This window comes from Musca autumnalis, unplaced genomic scaffold (assembly GCF_047663935.1).
Source record: "Musca autumnalis isolate F117 unplaced genomic scaffold, ASM4766393v1 scaffold_1, whole genome shotgun sequence".
Lineage (NCBI taxonomy): Eukaryota > Metazoa > Arthropoda > Insecta > Diptera > Muscidae > Musca > Musca autumnalis.
Window position 1 is genome coordinate 114,098,068 of NW_027411644.1, and position 18,780 is coordinate 114,116,847.

The window sequence follows — 18,780 nt, forward strand, 5'->3', positions numbered from 1 at the left end:
TTATATGAGGTTTCAATATTGTCTCAAGAGGTCCACTCCTTCGGGTACCTCCCACACAAAATTTCGGAAAAGTTCAGTTTAGGGCCATCTCTCGAATCGCTTTGATTTTTGTTTTAGCAACTAGTATTCACTGCCCTCCATACGACTGTACAAGTTTCATCAGGGGCAAGTCCATACTTCCTGAGAAAATAGCCTGAAAGTTGCAAAAAACACCTATGACACCATGTGAGGTGGTTGGAGCGCAAGATAACTCTCGAACGGATCTGCCGATTCTGTCCAAAATTTGGCCTTAGTAATATTTTGTCCAAACATAAATTAAGTTCGAAGATAAGCCATATCGGTCCATTCCTTCAGGTACCTCCCCCACAAAAGTTGAAAAATGTTCGGAAAAATTGTTCGTACGGTAACTCTTGAAGGTAGTGTTCGAATTGGTCCATACTTTACACATCCTAATATATCTACCAGATATAGATCAGGTTCAAATATGAATTATATTTGTCTACTCCATCCGGTACCCCCCACACAAAATTTCGGATAAGTTCACTTTAAGACCTGATATCGAATCACTTTAATTTTTGTTGAAGCAACTTGCATTCGCTGCCTCAATTACGATGGTAAAAGTTTTTACAGGGGCAACTCCACACTTCTTCAGCAAACAGTCCGAAGACTGTAAAAACCCCCTATGGCACCATATGTTGTGGCTGGAGATCCACTTCCATAACGGTCAATGTCGATCCATTCCTTTTAGTATCTCTTCCGCAAAACTTTTGATCTTTAATCCTAATCAAAATTTTTGTCTGTTCAAACGCTCAACATTTTTAAAACCCCCTAAATACATACGTATTTTGGACAAAAAAATGGTTTCAATATACACAGGCTGAGGGTATATCTCTGTCGGCAAAGCCGACTGATACTTTTTTACTTGTTTTAATGAAATTCACGCTAGTGTGGACCGGGACTAAATACTTTTTACTTACATAGTTATCGAACAGACCTATTTTACTTTTGTCTTTCCAAAAAGTGTGGATATATTTAAGTAGCCGATGTGTGTGAGATATGTTTGCCCCATATTTTTTGACTCACATTTATTGCATTCTGGGAGATACATATGTAATTTCTGGCAATTTGTCTTTTAATTAAAAACTAGTAAACTGTAATTGTCTAAAATAGTCGTAATTATCTCGAATTTCATATTTAAGCTAAAATGACATCACTGCAAATATAAACATGTATGTGTGTGATTACTTTTTGTTTTCGTTAATTTGTTGGTTGGAATGTTGATTTAAATACTTATATAAAGCCCTAATGCGAAAACAGACTACACAGGTTGCTGAAATACAATATTTACACTCGGATCTCGATCACGTGATGGGCATTACACATATTTGATTTTCCCGGAAAATGGAGCAACCGTGTTTAAATATAGTTCTTCTCACATTTTAATTAAGTGATACATGTTTTTGTTAATATTTATGTATATATGAACACAATTAATAATAGCCTTTACGTGCCAGAGTCTTTCAGTTTTTCCACTTTTTACTCGAACAGTGTAGGAGCAACTCGGAACTCTTACCATTTTTTGCAATTTTTACTATTTTAAAAAATAAAGGAACCGAACAAATATTGTTTATATTTCCCACTGGGTATTGCGTATTCTAGAGTACTTAGTGCTCAATAAATAATTATTTTTTGCACGAACACTCGAAGTAATATAGCAAATATTAATTATATATGTATATGTATGTATTGTCATGTACACAGTAGGTACAATAGATTTATGAAGCTACTAGGGGACCCGGCGAACTTCGTCTCGCAGTTTGTTAGGTACAGAACTTTATGGCTTTAGTTCAAACCTATAATACTATTATTGCTATCACCTTGTTCAATGGCAAATATTTGTTTTGAACTGTTTAGGACGATCTTCGAAGCAGATACACATTAGACAATTGTACATTCGGCAATTGTCAGTTTGACGAAGAGAGAAGATACTGAGAGGCAAAGTGTTTCTATTTTCCTCGACTCTCTCTTCTATAAACTGACAATAGCCGCGAAGAAAATTATGTAACTCTAAATCGGGACTAATATATATTTTTTAAGCAAATAACACGTTTTGCGATGTAAATAAAAATATTTGGTAGCGCAGTTGAAGCAAAGTAATATCATAACGCCCTACTCGTTTCATAATCTATGGTTTTCTACAATTCTTGTTTCCACCACTGAACACGATATTTCACTAAAGCAATTGAATATGAATTTGAATTTAATGCTGAATATAGTGCTTATTTAAATTTGCGTTTTAATCAATTAACCCATTTTAACCTATTTACCCATTTCGATCCGATTGTTATCAGGTAACCACCTTCGTCTGTTTTTATACCCTCCACCATAGTATGGAGGGTATATTTAGTTTGTTTTTTGTTTGTAACTCATCGAACTAATCATTTGCACATATATTCTTGATCAGGATAAAATTCTAAGACGATCTAGCCATGACCGTCTGTCTGTCCGTCTATTGTAATCACTCTAGCGTTCGCAATAATTGAGCTAGAGCGCTATATTTTTACACTCGAGCGTCTTTTTTTCCATAGACAGGGCAAGTTCGAAGATGGGATATATCGGAACACTTTTTGGTATAGCCCCGTATATAACGCTATCTTCCGATTTTCGATATTTTGGGGATTTTAACTACATTTTTTGACCGAACTACCTGTAATTTCACGTTTGGGGTTCCCAGTGGTCACAAAACATCTCCACTAAAAACCGTCAACATAGGTCCATGTTTTGGTATAGCCTCCATATAACGGTACCCCCCGATTATCGGTGTTTTGAGGATATTAGCTAAATTTTTTAACCGAACTACCTGTAATTTGACAGTTGAGGTTCCTAGTAATCACAAAACATCTCCACCAAAAACTGTCAACATAGGTCCATGTTTTGGTAGAGCCCCTATATAAAAGTACCTCCCGATTTTCTGTATTTTGTAGATTTTAATTACATTTCTTGGCCGAACTATCTGTAATTTCAGGTTTGGGGTTCTTTGTGGTTCTCAAAGTATATCCACTAAAAACAGTCAAGGTCCATGTTTTGGTATAGCCCCCATATAGCGGTACCTCCCGATTTTTGGTATTTTGAGTATTTTAGCTAAAATTTTTGATCGAACTACCTGTAATTTGACCGTTGAGGTTTCTAGTAATCACAAAATATCTCCACCAAAAACTGTCAACATAGGTCCATGGTTAGGCATAACCCTCTATATAAGTGTACCTCCCGATTTTCACTTTGATATAGCCCCATATAAGGTTCCTTACAGATTGAATAAATTTTTTAGGTTTTTTACCTTATTTAGGTATCAGAGGTCACAAAATATCTTCGTCTAAAATTGTGGACAGGAAAGAATATAATTATTCCGCTTTAGTTCAGAATATTTTATGGTGAAGGGTATAAAAAGGTATACTTACTTCTCTATTTAATGTGATCTCCTGAATTTTACTTGCACTGCAAATTCGGTATTAGATGCAATGGCTCTGGTAACATGGACAGAGCTATTCTATTAGTTGCCGTTCTTTGTGTGTTTCGGATGCTTGAAGTCTTGTCACACTAACACGTGACTGTTGTCGATTACTTGGTCAACCTATATTTAATTTCGACGTAAATAACATAGTCAAATTAATATCACAAACTTATTAACGATTAATAAGTATTTACCTACTTATGTCGCCGATAAAGAATATTTGTCAGATAATTCGACCAAAAAACTCCAGTACCTCCGATTTCTTGTTTTTTCCAATTTTGAATATCATACTTTTTTCGAATGACATACATACAGTGTACCAACAGTACCAATGTACATATGTATGTTTGTATGTATTTGGCCGTTTGTAATTGCCTTTTTTGTATCATGACAGAATCTTAACAGTATCAAAATATATCTGGTACAGCTTAAATATTATACCGCATACATCGGAACTTTATCTTTCGAAGATGTTTTTACCTACGGTTTAAAAGTATACATATATGCCACAACTTCACTTCCAATGAAATAACCTCGGAGCTCTTGATGTTTCAATTAACCCACCAATTTTGTGGATTTGTACCTTTTTCCTCAAAACTGTGGAAACCATATTTGGCATTATCATCTTAGTCTTTTCAATGGGTATCTGACCGAACCCACCATTAATCTTTACAAACTCTAAACTAAGCCCTGTTAAAAATTTTTCGCTGTTAATTTCCTAAAAAGACGCTTGAAAATAAATGTAAATCGATTTGATTGTGAATAAAAAATTCTATACAAAAATTGACAAATGCGTACAATGGACCCTCACAGTAGGTTCAAATACAATTTTCGCCAAAAACTGTCCAAATAAGTGCCAAGATTTACTCCAAACGCGAAGCTCGATAGAAATTTGTGGAAAAATTGACTTTATTGAAAAAATATTTTTGCAAATTTTTCGGAAATTTTCGCGATTTTTTTAGGTTTTATCCTTTTCTGCCATGAGACCATTCCGAATTGGTGCGAATTGTCAAAATCTGTTCAGCCGTTCCTGAGTTATAAGCGTAGTAACTAACATCATCCTTTTTTATATACAGCCCTAGAAATTATTATATGGTACAGCCATGATTATCTTTAAACTTATAGTTAAGGACTATTATCCAGATGTTATTTATTTACGATAGTAGTGGTTAGTGTGCTTGTTCATACCTATGACTGCCGACCTTGTGTGTCTTATATACATATCCGTAATATTATTCAAATTAATTTTTCTTTGGAAATAATTATATGGTACAGGGAAAAATTTTAAAGTTATAATTTCACTACAAAGGACCTGAACAAAATTATTGACATAAAATGTATTTAGGATTAAGTACAATAAAGAAACATGAAATTTAGGAATAATTGGAATGGTTCTCATTGGGTTCTGTCCCGGGCTGCAGCCCTGGGAAACAATAAAATCGTGGAAACTGATTTATAGACAGAAATCATGTAATCTAAAAAAGCTATATCATGATTTTTTACTTTTCTTACAATTTTAAATCAGATCTGTCCAATAGAACCAACTACTTTCAATATAAATGATGAAACTCATCCCCCACAAGGTGTTTGTAAACTGCCTGACGACTACAATTTGGGTCTGGATCATATTAGTGACCAGCAAAAACTTATGTAATCAAACGGTGCACTCTTTTTGCAACTTTTAATTGTAGAAAATAAACAAATGATAAAATAAAAATTAAAAATGGCACATTATAGTAATGTTAAATACTAAAATAATAGAAGAATTCCCTGAAAACATCAATGCGCAAAACATTACAGTTGCTTACTCAGTTGTTCGATACGTACCCTATTGTAGGTTCTAGAAACGGGTATAAATCATCTAAATTTCTCGTGTTATGTCCCTTTAAATGATATTACACCGTAATATTGTGCATATGCATCTGTCTAACAGGTACATGTGTTTTATTATGCTTCGGCACAATAAACTTCAAATTTTTAAATTTTTTGAAATCGTCTGTTAGTTATCTATCATTTAAAGTTGAAAAATCTACATATTGTTTGATTACGTAACGTTTTGTAGGTCACTTATTTGGTCCTGACCCAAATTATAGCCGCCAGGCAGATTATAAACTACTAATTTGGATGTATTACACAATTGATATTGAACATATTTATTTCTGTTATTTAGTTTCAATTGAAATGTTTGTAAAAATGTACAAAAATCTTGGTTAAACCTTGCAGTATAACAAAATTTCGGCCTATATGCCAATATGCAATTGTCATCTGGTTTCCAGGGTCATATTAAGAGACGGAATGATATACATACAAGCCATTCTGATTGTACTTAAAGTTCATGCAACTGCGTTCACATAATCCAAAATTAATTTTATGTCAATATCTGTACTTAATTTTTGTATTAAAATAAGAACATAAATATTTTGCATTGTACCATATAAACATTTCTCAAGAAAAGTCTTTAAAAAAATATTGTTATTAAAATAACGGTATATGTATAAATGCCACAAGTTGAACAGTTATAGGTTATAATAAGCACCTAATACACTAAAAACATAAATTACAAAAATCCCGGTTATGTACATTTTTAAGAAAAATTTGGACATATTTATATTTGTACCATATAATTATTTCTAGGGCTGTATATAGATTCTACTCTAAGTGACGAATGCTTATTTTTAAATTTTAGTAAATTAAATTTGTCCCAATTTACATTAGGAGAGTTTACTTGCGGCAATTGTCAGTTTGTGGGTGAGAGAGGGTGTTGAGAGGCAAAGGGTTACCATATACCTCACCTCTCTCTCCATCAAACTGACAATTGCCGCAAGTAAACTCGCCTAATGTAAATTGGGACTTTCCCATACAATTTTTTTATATGGATGCAATTTGGCATTGAATCCAATGCCCTTTTGATAAAGAGACTGCACATATACGGTTTACTATGTGCTACTTAAAAAGTTCAGCTCATATTTACATACAGCGTACTCCAAAATATACTAAAAAATATGTACATAAAACAAAATTGTAAAAAATTTGAAATTTTCATTTTGAATAGTTTTATAAATATAATTTTTAATATAAAAGCAAATGGTGTTAGTTACAACGCTTATAACTAAAGAAGGGCTGAACTGTTTTTTACAATTCGCGTGAATTTGGAAAATGTATATACAGATACTTTATGTGACATTTTTTGTTTCTGTTTTGGCAATATTTGAAATTTATAAAAATATATTTTGTTTACATTTTATTTTCTTTGAAATTATTAGCGGTGTCATGTACAATCACTTTTTGGAGAATTATTTGGGAACCTAAATACATTTCGGTGTTCATGATATATTTTGTAACCGTGAGTATGGACAAAAATGCCTTTTATGTGGTTGTGATACATACATATCGTCACCATAAATGCCCGAGGACGTAACCCACAAAACCAAACAAAACATTAAATGAAAAGCTGTTTTATAGAATATCAATCTTATGAGAGCGAGTATTTGGAGTATTATCAATCATGTATGAATGGGAGTGAGTAATGAAACTAAAAGCGCGAAAACGCATGGTTTTGGGTTCCGTCATTACAACAAAATCTGCAATGTTATCCTTTTTCTGAAATTCCATTTATTGAGTAGGATCGTTATTTTTGAACGTAAAATCTTAAAATTTTGCCAGATCATGTATTTTAGCTTTATGTATCAGTTTCTATCAAAAAAACGAATTTCGATTTTTATGTGGTTACGTCTTCGGCCATTTATGGAGACGATATCCCAGCAAAATTAAATGGAAGTGGTTCCATGTGAAATCATGATTTTACTGGTTCTTTTGCATGAGTTCAAATGAAGTCGTGAAAGATCCGATATTTTACATCGAATTATCATGAGTTCGACTGGGGTCGTGAAAGATCCGATCCTTTTCATTGAATTTTCATGAGTGCAATTGAAGTCGTGAAAGATCCGATCTTTCTCATCGAATTTTCAATGCAAATGGAGGGGTGAAAGATCCAATCTTTGTCATAATATTGTCATGAGTTTAAATAAATTGATACCTACCCGTACAATAATTGATCAAATAATCATGTTTACTTGCAAAAGTAATTGTTAAAATGAAAATAAAAGTCAGAAGAAAGTGACCGATAGTGGCAAAATTTGCATATTTTTATTAAAAAAGACTATGTAATTTGTTATAAAGCAAAAAGAAAAATATATTTTGTGTTTGGAAATCTGTTTAATTTTGTGGAATTAAAAATAAGTATAAAAGTGACCCGGTCTATAAATCATGAGCTGTACCCGCCTACCGACACCGATGCATGATGTTTGTACAACAACCAACACCGATAATTAAAACGTATCGAGCTGCAACTATTGCTTTGGCTGGGCCATGTCAAGAGGATGAATAAAGCCACCGGCATATGAATACAAGCCATTTAACGACAAAACTCCAATGGAAATACCAAGTTGAATATGATGTCACAAAACATGGCATCCAAAATTGGAGAAGCATAGCAGAAGATCGGTGCGTGACATGAACAGTGCAAAATGCCATGATAATGAACTGGTGCACAATGCCATGACAATGAACTGGTACAAAATGCCATGACAATGAACTGGTGCAAAATGCCATGACAGCATGAAAATGAACTGGTGCACAATGCCATGACAATGAACTGGTGCAAAATGCCATGACAATGTACTGGTGCAAGATGCCATGACAATGAACTGGTACAAAATGCCATGATAATGTACTGGAATGAACTGGTGCAAAATGCCATGACAATGAATTCGTGGTGATTCAACCGAATTTTCATCGATGCCATGTCACTTGCGCCCATGATTCAACTCATGATTTGTCATCGAACATTTTGCTGGGATGTTTAAACATACTGTGACTGTCACTGAAAATGTGCAACCTGAAATAAAAAATGTAAACGCTGATAACATGAAAACGAGTTGAGATTTTTTAACAATTTCTAGCCAAATTGCCTACAAAGGGAAACTAAATACGATCATGCAAAATTACGTCAGGAACATTATCCTTTCTGTTGGAATCAAATGCCCATTTTTTTTGTTTTCCGGTAAAATTTTAGTATAACGGTACTGTAAACGGAATATTTGTGTATGCCATCTTTAGGACAACTTTTCAGCCTACAAAATATTGTTTTGAATTGTTAAAAAATTCATTTTGACTGTCAGTTTTGCTCAAATAATCGGTTGCTTGCCAGTGTGGCCATTAATTTTTGTCAGTCATCAGGCAACCACAAAATATTTTGTGGTTGCTGGACAGTTTGCCATTTATCGATATTTCCGAAAAATCGACAGTCAAAACTGATCGTGTGTACCCCGCTTTAAGTGATAGCAATCTCAATGAATATACATTTGAGCTGAAATCATCAAACCATGAGTGAGACGAAGTTCGCCGGGTCCACTATTAAGGCATACACATGTATGTTCATACATATGTATGTATGTTATTTAAAATCTGCTGTGTCACTTCGCGTGTTTGTACATTTGAATTCACAATACCCAGTAGGAAAAATATAAACATTATTATAATTGCAGCCACTATAATGGAGGAGGAGGACAAAATGACGAGTGTCAGGTTAAGTAAATAATTAAATTTCAAGGTCCTTGACATCCGATTTATTCCATATGAACAAATACAATATAAAATATATTTTTAAAAATTACAAAAGTTTAAATTTAAGATTAAATGAGTACTTGCAAAAATTTTTAAAATTTTGGCATTTTTTATAGTTTATTTTCATTGGGTTTGATCTTATTCAATAGATTGCAAAATATGAAAAAATACAAAATTTTAACTTTGACCTTGAATTCTTCTGCAATGATTATCTACGTGGATAGCCAAACACCGAAGAAAATTAAAAATTAAATTAAAACAAGTAAGCTAAGACTATCGTCGGACGGGGCCGACCATGTGGTACCCTACACCACTTTGTGGATTCTGCCACCTTATCACATCAAGCTTAAATCTATATATCGTCACCATAAATGCCCGAAGACGTAACCCACAAAACCAAAACTTTGCAGGAGAAGCAAAAAACTTTATAAAATTAAAAGCTGTTTATGGAATATTAATCTTATGAAGGCGAATATATGGGATATTATCGATCATATACGAAGGGGAATTAGTAGTGACCAAAACCGCTGAAGTGCTTAGTTTTGAGTTCCTCCATTACAACAAAATCTGCAATATTATCCCATTTTCCGAAATGCCATTTCTTGAATAGCATCGTTGTTTTTGAACGTAGAAGCTTGAAACCAGATCATGTATTTTAGCTTTATGTATCAGATTACGTCAAAAAACGAATTTCAATTTTCATGTCGGTTACGTCTTCGGGCATTTATGGTGACGATATATAAAAGGAAATGATGTTAGTTACTACGCTTATAACTCAAGAACCGCTGAACTGATTTTGACAATTCGCACCAATTCGGAATGGTCTCATGGCAGAAAAGGATAAAAGCTAAAAAATTGCGAAAAACTGCGAAAATTTTCAAAAATATTTTTTTTTTTTAATTTTTTGACACATTTCTCTGTAGCTTCGTGTTAGGAGTATACCGTGACACTTTTTTTTTGACAGTTTTTGGCAATAATTGTATATGTACCAACTGTCGGGTCCATTGTACTAACTACACTATTCTGTCAATTTCTGAAAGTTGTATAGACATTTTTTCACTCACAATCAAATCGATTTTCATTTATTTTTAAGCGTCTTTGTAGAAAATTAACAGCGAAAACATTGTTAAGAAAGTGTTGTAATACAAGTTACAATCAACAACGATGTGTACATAATCGAAGTAAGCATATGCACATCGAAGCAAGCCATTAGATATGTATACATATATAATTTAGTATTTGAAAAACATGTCATTCTGAAAAAACCATACTTCGAATAAAACCCATTTTTCCTTTGCTTAAAAAATATTTCCTTCATAAATCCGTGTGTGTTTTCAGTTACAAGAGGTTATGGGCGATACAAAGGAAACACATGGAATTCCTCAATTTAAAGGAGAGGGTTTTGACGACTGGCAGTTCCGGGTGAAAATACATCTGGACTCGTTGAATTTAATGGACGTTCTAACCGGCGATCCACCATCTGAAGCGTCTGCCAGAGCGGAATTTATGAAAAAGGATAAGAGAGCTAAGGAAAGGATTGTAAGTTTTGTACATTCTGACTGCTTAAATTATATTCGAGAAAAGGAAACAGCAAAGGATATGTGGAGCAGTTTACAGAATACATTTGCCAAGAAATCGGTTGTGAATCAGTTGCTCTTGAGGAAAAAATTAGCCAAGCTGCGAATGAATGATAGTGACAGCATTGTGGCTCATGTTCTAACATTTGAGAATTTAGTAAGGCAATTAAAACTGGCTGGGGCTACAATGGAGGACTTCGATGTTTTGGCCCAACTGTTTCTAACACTTCTAGAGAAATACGATCCGCTTGTAACGGCATTGCAAAATATGGAAGGCGGGAAACTGGATATGAATTTGGTCAAAGAACGTCTAATAGCAGAAGAGACCAAATTAATGGATCGGAGCGATGGAGTTGTGGACGATAAGACGGCTTTTTCAACTAGGAAATTTGTTAAAAAGAAGAAGTTCAAGGGAAAGTGTTTCAAGTGCCTTAAATTTGGTCATCTGGCTAAAGATTGTCGCCGTTCTGAAGCTTGCTCTGCAAAAACAAAAGCTGTATCATTCATGGTAAAAACAAAACAGGTCGAAAGTGCCAGAAATTCTGGTGAAATTGTTTTTAAATTAGATTCTGGAGCAAGTGACCACATGGTTAAGGATAAATCGTATTTCACTTCGATGAAGTTATTGCCGAACAGAGTAGAAATCAATGTTGCCAAAGATAACGAATCAATACTTACAAATCAAATTGGATATATAAATGCCACTACAAATAAAGGAGTTGATGTTTATATCAAAGATGTTTTATATACTCCAGAAATTAGAGACAATTTGATGTCAGTGCGTAAACTCGCGGAATCAGGATTGGCTGTGAAATTTGACGGAAATGTTGCATGGCAATTTGTATGAACTAAAATTAAGGAAAAAGAATCTATCAGCTTTGTCAGCTAATAAAAATGAAACTGAATTGTGGCACAAACGGCTAGGGCACATTGGTAATTCGGGACTTGAAACTCTGAAACGATTGGGTAAGATAAGAGGCAACATACGGCCCGAAAAACAAAGTTTCTGTGATGTCTGTGCGGAAGCGAAGCAATTAAGGGATCCTTTTATTGGCACTAGACCACGAGCAACAAGAATCCTTGAAAGGATACATTCAGATGTGTGTGGACCGATATCCCCTGGTTCGTGGGATGGATGCAAGTACTTTGTATCATTTATTGATGATTATACCCATTTTGCAGTTATATACTGTATTAAGACGAAATCTCAGGTCTTTAACAAATTTAAAGAATATGAAGCAATGGTGACTGCAATGTTTCCTGGGTCAAAGATATCCAGTTTAACTATTGATTAGGGCAGCGAATATCTGTCAAATAATCAAAAACAATGGTACAAGGAGAAAGGAATACAAGTGGAGACAACCGTCGCTTATACACCTCAACAAAACGGGGTTTCTGAACGATTTAAAAGAACTGTTGCTGACAAAGTGCGATCAATGTTAATTGAATCAAGTGCACCGATAACCTTATGGAACGAAGCTGCTTTATCTGCAGTGTATATAATAAACCGATGTCCAACAAAAGCAATTGAAAGTGGTTCAACACCTGCTGATTTATGGTTCGGTAAACAACAGGATCTTCAGAAATTACGAATTTTTGGATGCAAAGCTTTTGCGTGGGTACCAAAAGCGAAAAGACAGAAGCTTGACCCCAAAGGAAAGAAAATGGCCATGGCAGGATACGCCCCTAATGGCTATCGTTTGTGGTATTTAGAAACTAAGAAAATTGTGTTGGCTCGCGATATACAGTTTGATGAATCTTCCTACCCTTTTGAGGTCCAATGCGCTAATCAAGAAACAACTACAGTAGTAATATCAACCAGCCACCAGCAAGAGGGGGAAGAAGAGAGTAATGCTGTGCCTAATTTGAACGAAAATCAGAATAGTTGTTCTCAAACTGAAGGCTGTGGTTTTCAAACTGAAAGCAGTGATTCTCAAATTGAAAGCATTGATTCTCAAAATGAAAGCAGTAGAATCCGTGGTGGTGATAATATTGAACAAGATTTGCAAGATGAAAATATATTAACTAGCGATGATGATGAGGCTGAAGTGACACAACAAAGCGAGTTACGAAGAAGTAGCAGAGTCGCTAAAATGCCTTACAAGCTTTTAGATTATTTAACTGGTTTTAATGCTGAAACTGTCCGTAACAATGTTCCTTCCGAATTTGGAGATATATTTAATAGAGATGACAGTGAGAAATAGCAAAAGGCTGTAGATGATGAATTGCTGTCAATGAAGAAAAATCATGTTTGGAAAGTAGTCAAGATTTCACCGAATACAAAACTGTTGAAGTCGAAATGGGTATTTCGCTTGAAAGAAGACGAAAATGGGAATTTAAGTAAGTTCAAAGCCAGGCTCGTAGTAAAGGGATACCTTCAAGAGTATGGTGTCGATTACTTGGAACTTATGCGCCAGTAGCCAAGTTGTCAACCTTACGAATGGTTTTGGCGGTAGGTGTACATCATGGGTACTTGTTTTATCAAATGGATGTGAATACGGCTTTTCTGTATGGTGATTTGAACGAAGATATTTTTATGGAGCTTCCTGAAGGCGTAAAAAGGAATGATGGTATGTGTTGCAAATTATCAAAATCTTTATACGGCCTTAAGCAAGCACCAAAATGTTGGAACGATAAGTTTAATCAGTTCATAATTTCCCTTGAATTCATACGATCAAAACACGATTATTGTCTTTACGTCAAAGTAGACAAAACTGCTGATATTGTAATATACCTAGTCTTATACGTAGATGACTTACTTGTTGTTGGGAACAATTTAGATAGCATTAATGACTTAAAATTAAGTCTTGCAAAGAACTATGAGATGTCCGATTGTGGTCCCCTGAAATACTTTCTGGGAATGAAGCTAGTTCTTGAAAACCAAAACCTAATACTGTCTCAGGAGAGTAGCATTAAGAAATTACTTGAGAAGTTTGGGTTAGGTGAATGCAACCCAGTCAAAACGCCCATGGAGAAAGGTTTGCAACTTCAAGTGTGTGAAGAAAATCTAAAACTAAATCTGCCATATCGTGAGCTGTTGGGTAGTCTGATGTACATAATGTTATGTACAAGGCCTGACATCTGCTATCAAGTTGGCTATCTTGGCAGATTCCAACAAAATCCATCAGAAAATCATTGCCAGCACTTGAAGAGAGTTGCAAGATATCTCAAAGGAACAATGCCAATGAAATTACAATTCAAGAAAGAAGACTCTGAACCTATAGTTGGGTATGCGGATGCTGACTGGGCCTCCGATTTGTCTGATAGGAAGTCAGTTAGTGGATATATCTTTAAAGTTTATGGAAGCACAATCTCTTGGTGCAGCAAACCGTGGCAACATCTCCTTCCGAAGCGGAGTACGTTGCACTAAGTTTAGCTACTACGGAAGCAATCTGGATTAGAGGAATCATGCAAGACTTACATGAAGTAGATGATTCATATGGGGTTACAATTTTTGAAGATAACAGAGGATGCATAGGAATAGCTAATAACTTAGAAAGCAAACGCGTGAAGCACATTGACATTAAACACCACTTCGTTAGAGATAATGTCATGAAAGGAGTTATAAAAGTCGAATCAATTAAAACAGATTCACAACTTGCGGACATTTTTACAAAATCAAGTGATGCAACCCACTTCATTAAGATACGCAAGAATTTAGGATTGATTGATTGAGAGGGGGTGTTGTAATACAAGTTACAATCAACAACGATGTGTACATAATCGAAGTAAGCATATGCACATCGAAGCAAGCCATTAGATATGTATATATAATTTAGTATTTGAAAAACATGTCATTCTGAAAAAAACCATACTTCGAATAAAACCTATTTTTCCTTTGCTTAAAAAATATTTCCTTCATAAATCCGTGTGTGTTTTCAATTACAAGAAAAAGAGAGTTTAGTTTAGAGTTTTGGTAAAGATTGGTAGAGGTTTCGGTCAGATTCCGATTAGGAAGATGAAGATGATAACGCAGGAAATGGTTTCCACAAGTAAGAAAGTATCAGTCAGCTGTACCATCAGCATTTGACCAAAAACAAAAAAAGAAGCAAACACAAGTTTAAACAGCGAGTTTAAACCAAGTTTGGAAAAAATGGTTAAAAAATTTGAGTGTTATCCTTCATACTAACAGTTTAAGTATGTGCCGACAGGGTGTCCTGGACTCACTCCGGAAAAAATTGTACCGTTGTAATAGGAATATGTAGGTTCTGCAAAAAAATCAAATAGATCCTTAAAGCCCACTTTTCCCAAATTTTGTGTGGGAGGTACCCGAAGGACTGGACTCCCTGCGAGAGTTATCTTCAGGATTTGACATTTTAGATGCTATCGTCAGGGTTTCTTGGAGTTTTTAGACCATTATCTCAGAAAACATGGACTTGCCTCTGAAAAAATTGTACCTTGGTAAAGGGTACAATCTGCTGAAAAACAATTCAACCCCATCCGAGAGAAGCTCCAAAACTTAATTTATTCCGAATTGTTTGTGGTAGGTAGGTACACGAAGTAGTAGATTGATATGGTCCACATTCAAACCCGATCTATATCCAGAAAGAGTAATACGATTTGCAAAGTTTGGATCAAATCGATTGCGCCCTTTGGTAGTTATGGTTCACACCATTTTACAGAAAATTTTCGAACTTTTGTGGGGGAGGTACCCGAAGGAGTGGATTGATATGGGTCAACTTCGAACTTAAACTAAGTTTGGGCAAGGTATTACGAAGTTCAAAATTTGGTTCGGTTGATCCGTTCGAGAGTTATCGTGCACACCAAGACAGACGGCCAGGCGGACGGACAGTGCTAAATAGACTCCAAATTGTCTGAAAGAACTTCCTCCAAACACTCTTGGGGTCTAAAACTATTATTTCGATGAGGCACATTTAGCCTAAAGGCTGAGGGTATAAAAAGCAAGAAATAGGAGGTACGGGCGACATATTAATTTGTGATATAGCCATTGCATCTGTTGAATCAACGACAGCTGATTCAACATAACCATAGATCGCAGCTGATCACCAATATCATTAATTGATGGCAACATCATCATAATAACTAAGCTCCCATATAAACGAATGCCAACGTCATTGTTGTCATACAGTGAAAAATACAATAAAGTAAAAATGACAGTATGTCAGACATAAAAATAATTGTGGTGTTTTTATTTTATTAATATTAGCAAATTATATTTTCCAATATTAAACATGGTCCTTCGTAGCCAACGTTGATTCGGCGAAAAGTTTGAACGGTTTTCAAAACGAATATCAAGTGCAAAAAAATCTCGTGAATATAGGATCTACATGGATTGCCGGCATAGAAACATCTCGCCCTTGGGATTATGCTTTACGAGCCTATGACCGCAGGAAGTGATTTACAGATTCGTCAATATACTTCATGAGTGGATTGGAGTCATAATAATATCTCGTCCTTGGGATTGCTTTACGAGCTTATGGTGAAAAAAAATTTGTAAAACCGTATCAACACAAAAACATGAAAAACAACAACATACACAGTCTTACATAAATATACGTACGCCCCATAAATCTCGGGTTTTAGAAAAAGTAATGATATTTATGAAATTCCAAGTACACAGGTTTATTTCGTCTCACTAATAAACAATATTTAATACAACAAAAGTATATTCCATAATATAAATAACGGTAAATTTTACAAAAACCAAAAAATGATACTTACAAAAGTATACATACGCCCTTTGGTAGTTATGGTTCACACCATTTTACAGAAAATTTTCGAACTTTTGTGGGGGAGGTACCCGAAGGAGTGGATTGATATGGGTCAACTTCGAACTTAAACTAAGTTTGGGCAAGGTATTACGAAGTTCAAAATTTGGTTCGGTTGATCCGTTCGAGAGTTATCGTGCACACCAAGACAGACGGCCAGGCGGACGGACAGTGCTAAATAGACTCCAAATTGTCTGAAAGAACTTCCTCCAAACACTCTTGGGGTCTAAAACTATTATTTCGATGAGGCACATTTAGCCTAAAGGCTGAGGGTATAAAAAGCAAGAAATAGGAGGTACGGGCGACATATTAATTTGTGATATAGCCATTGCATCTGTTGAATCAACGACAGCTGATTCAACATAACCATAGATCGCAGCTGATCACCAATATCATTAATTGATGGCAACATCATCATAATAACTAAGCTCCCATATAAACGAATGCCAACGTCATTGTTGTCATACAGTGAAAAATACAATAAAGTAAAAATGACAGTATGTCAGACATAAAAATAATTGTGGTGTTTTTATTTTATTAATATTAGCAAATTATATTTTCCAATATTAAACATGGTCCTTCGTAGCCAACGTTGATTCGGCGAAAAGTTTGAACGGTTTTCAAAACGAATATCAAGTGCAAAAAAATCTCGTGAATATAGGATCTACATGGATTGCCGGCATAGAAACATCTCGCCCTTGGGATTATGCTTTACGAGCCTATGACCGCAGGAAGTGATTTACAGATTCGTCAATATACTTCATGAGTGGATTGGAGTCATAATAATATCTCGTCCTTGGGATTGCTTTACGAGCTTATGGTGAAAAAAAATTTGTAAAACCGTATCAACACAAAAACATGAAAAACAACAACATACACAGTCTTACATAAATATACGTACGCCCCATAAATCTCGGGTTTTAGAAAAAGTAATGATATTTATGAAATTCCAAGTACACAGGTTTATTTCGTCTCACTAATAAACAATATTTAATACAACAAAAGTATATTCCATAATATAAATAACGGTAAATTTTACAAAAACCAAAAAATGATACTTACAAAAGTATACATACGCCCCAAGGAAATATGAGTATTATCGTACAATTTATGGAATTAGCAGCAAAATTTATACATTTTATTGTTTTGGCGCATGTGTCTGGGTGTCCGAGATATATTTTAGAAAAAAAAAATAATTTTTGGGTGTTAAGTTCCGTTATTTAATGCCAAACTTCTTGTATAGCTCGTTAAAGCGGACCCTTGCTGATTTCTTTCCGTTTTAGGTATTTGAGTATACAAAAGCCACAATATTAGTGTCAGATTATAGATTTTGAGATCCTAGAAAGCTTTTTAGTTGACCTTGTGCATAACACACCTTCCTGGGTGTCGATAAATTCACATTTTTCCTGGGATATCTCAGGAAGTTAATAGATTCCTCGGAATTCTTGGCTCAAATTACATACAGAAGACCTTGAATTGTGTTTTAATATGGCGTTATATAATCCTTGGACACCAATTGAATCAGAAATCTACAATTATCCGATACTTTCCGACCCTATATTGACGGTAATGGTTATAATACGAAAACTGCGTTGTTCACAGTGTAAATTTCATGCTTTTTGGTAGTGATTACATTTTGATGCTTTTGGAGCAGATTTTTAACAGAATATTTCACATTTCTGATTCAATCGGTGTCCAAGGATTATATAACACCATATTAAAACACAATTCAAAGGTCTTCTGTATGTAATTTGAGCCAAGAATTCCGAGGAAACTATTAACTTCCTGAGATATCCTAGGAAAAATGTGAATTTATCGACACCCAGGAAGGTGTGTTATGCACAAGGTCAACTAAAAAGCTTTCTAGGATCTCAAAATCTATAATCTGACACTAATATTGTGGCTTTTGTATACTCAAATACCTAAAACGGAAAGAAATCAGAAAGCGTCCGCTTTTAACGAGCTATACAAGAAGTTTGGCATTAAATAACGGCACTCAACACCCAAAAATTATTTTTTTTCTCTAAAATATATCTCGGACACCCAGACACATTTGCCAAAACAATAAAATGTATAAATTTTGCTGATAATTCCAAAATTGTACGATAATACTCATATTTCCTTGGGGCGTATGTATACTTTTGTAAGTATCATTTTTTGGTTTTTGTAAAATTTACCGTTATTTATATTATGGAATATACTTTTGTTGTATTAAATATTGTTTATTAGTGAGACGAAATAAACCTGTGTACTTGGAATTTCATAAATATCATTACTTTTTCTAAAACCCGAGATTTATGGGGCGTACGTATACTTATGTAAGACTGTGTATTTGCAT